The sequence below is a fragment of the Manis pentadactyla genome, chromosome 4 (genome assembly GCF_030020395.1).
Source record: "Manis pentadactyla isolate mManPen7 chromosome 4, mManPen7.hap1, whole genome shotgun sequence".
Taxonomy (NCBI): domain Eukaryota; kingdom Metazoa; phylum Chordata; class Mammalia; order Pholidota; family Manidae; genus Manis; species Manis pentadactyla.
The window spans coordinates 8,765,264-8,768,098 of record NC_080022.1 but is presented as its reverse complement, the minus strand read 5'-3'; the positions used below and the strand labels follow the sequence as shown (position 1 = coordinate 8,768,098).

Below are 2,835 nucleotides of genomic sequence, written 5' to 3'. Positions count from 1 at the left end.
CAAAACCAAGGATCGACAGTTTTACCACCTATTTTTAAAAAGCAGAAACTGAGACCTAGGGGAACCAGTGGGTGCCCTAGGAGACGACAAACCAGGAGGGGGCGCGCAGAAAGGCTGTGGCTGCTCTCAGAACAGAAACTTCAGAGGAAAGGTAACTCGGCTGTGTTTCTGGGAGGGGAGCTGGAGGTGACAGAGCGAGCTCTGGGCTAGGAGTTAGGGACCTGGGGGGCATCTCCAGCTCTGTCAAACAAGTGAGTTAAATGTTTACGCACTGTTTCCACCATGTAAAATGGGTCTAATAACACCTTCCAATTTCATAAGACGGATAGGAAGTCCCACTAAATAAATGACTGTATGAATGTGTTTGATGAATTCCAAACTCCCTATCCTCACAGCGAGATCTGTGTCGTGTACCTGGAGGCAGGGTGGAGGCAGGCGAATGCAGATCAGGGCTTCTGAACCTGGGGTCCACGCACAGAATTCAAGGCGTCTGCTTTCCTTGGAGCAGGAAAACGTCTTTATTTTCATTAACCTCTAACTGAAATTTAGCATTTCCTGCCATGATTAACTTTGGCATTTACGTCATTATCACAAATAGGCGTCACAGACATGTTCATACCTGTTACAGTATGATTTGAAATTAGGGGAATCATGAGACTTGGTACGTGTTCCCAATATTTGCTTTATTCATAAAGAAGCACATATGTTACCAATCACAGTCTTGTTTTTAAAGTATATTCAAAACTTTGAAATTACGGATCATGTTTAACATACATAAAAGTAGCTCTAATTGCATAATAAGCCTCCATCCATCATCACGTCCTGACCACCATCAACCGCTTCTCTTCCACTCACATTATTTTTTCCGTAAACAAAATTTTACTATTGAGGGGGTTTGTGTACTCACATTGTTGTGAGGCAAATCTAAGACAAATACCTTCCTTCTTAGATATTGCTGTATTTACTTCTGAAATACAAGTTTAAAAAAATGACCATAGTCACAATATGATAATCACACCAAAAACAGTAATTCCTTAATATCATCAAACAACCAGTCACGTTAAAAAATGAAGGGGTTGCATAAATGTAGTAAATGTTTAAAACAGTGCTTGTTTAAACCAGGATCCCAAAAAGTTCTGCACGGTGAGAGGGGTTGATAAAGGCCTTTAAGTTTCTTTCAATATATAGTGGTTTTTTTTTTCTTGCAATTAATTTGTTGGAAGAAATCTGGTGGTTCGTTTCGGAGAGGTCCCCGAAGCCAGGACTTCGCTGATCGTATCCGTCTCCTGTGCTCTGCGCTTCTGGAAATTGGTAGTCAGATCCCCAGTCTCGATCAGATTCAAGTTTGGTTTTCCCTGGCCGACTGCCTCATAGAAGTAATGTGCTCTCTCGGGCAAGTAAAATCTAGTTCTCTTCTTGCAATGTTAGCAGCTGGTGTCTAGCTCTCTTCGGGCATTAGGGTAAAAAAGTGGTGCTATTTTACTTCTATCACTCCTTCATTTTTTTTAGCTGAAATTCTGTAACAGCAAAGTTGCCCTCTCACCAAGTAGATAGTTTGTATACGTAGGATAAATGCTTAATTCTTTCTCTTTACTTAACAATTTCCAAAATAATGAATTGGTTCTCTTCTATCCTGTAATAGTGACTGTATTAGGGTTTTCCAGAGAACCAGAACCAGTAGGATATGTACAGATATATAAAAATGAAGATGTATTATGGGATTTGGCTCATAGGATTATGGAGGCTGATCTGCTGTGGGCAAGTTAGAGACCCAGGAAAGCCCGTGGTGTGAGGTCCAAGAGTCAAGAGCCAGGAGCCCACGTCCTAGGGCAGAGGCTGCGTGTCCCGGCTCACACCCCAAAACCAGCTTTCCCGTGCCTGTATAGTCAACATGTCCACTCTGCTCCAGGTGTGACTTCACACCTAAACACAATTAGAAATGTAGTGGACCTTTGCTCCTTTTCTTCGTTGTTTCTGGAAGGAGCTGGAGATAGTAACCGAATAAATCGACAGCCACACCACCACCAGCCAGGAACATAGCAAGTAGCTTGCAAGGTTGTGTAAGTCGATTTAATAAGTCCATAGATAGAACCAAGGAAATACAGTATCTTTTTTAACACCATTGTCAGCCTTGTTCAAAGACAAGGCCTCAAAAAATTAGGTAAAAACTCAGAATTGTTCCTCTCCACGGAAATCTTTAGTAAAAGGCGAAAGATTTATGCGATCTGAAGAGAAACCAGAGCATAGGTTGATTTTGTGACACACGTCCCTCGGGTAACTGCCACTCCTAATTCTATAATGGTGATTGTTGACACGAACGAGATGGTGACATCCTGCTTTCCTCAGACAACTCTATAAGATAAGTTTCAGTTTTTAAGAAAAATAGTTTGAAGAAAGAGGAGAATCTAGTTATTTTTAAATCAGAAAGTAGTCCTGTGTGCATTGCATTATGGGTACGCTAACGAAATCTTTCGTCACTCTCCGGTTTCCGGAAGTACCTTAAATAGTACATTCATTTTTCGTGCAGGGACCGGGATTACCACCAGGTGGCAGAGCGGAGGCCAGATTTTCAGGATTATGGACCTGAGCCTGCTCCAACCAGAAAGTCAGTTTTGTAATTGTCACTCCAAATACAAATTTCTTTTGCATTTCAATACATAAAATAATAAAATTAAACTTGGAAATAATTATGTAAGTCCGGGGCCAGGAAATCCTGGGGCAAAATACCTCTAAAACTGAAATCAGTTAAAGGGAGAAATAAAGTTTAAAACCCGTGTATTGCTTACAGAGTGCAGTCCGGGCCCTTCTCTCTTTCCTGCTCCAGCAGAAGCAAAA

The 2,835-nt window shown here is 41.4% G+C and overlaps 1 non-coding gene across 1 annotated transcript; it reads right to left on the bottom strand.

Moving 5' to 3' along the window:
- Nucleotides 1-2,127: 2,127 nt before the first annotated feature.
- Nucleotides 2,128-2,245, bottom strand: LOC118932194 (U5 spliceosomal RNA). Its single transcript, XR_005032646.2, has one exon. It is a non-coding gene; the product is annotated as a U5 spliceosomal RNA (small nuclear RNA).
- Between the last annotated feature and the right edge of the window lie 590 nt (nt 2,246-2,835).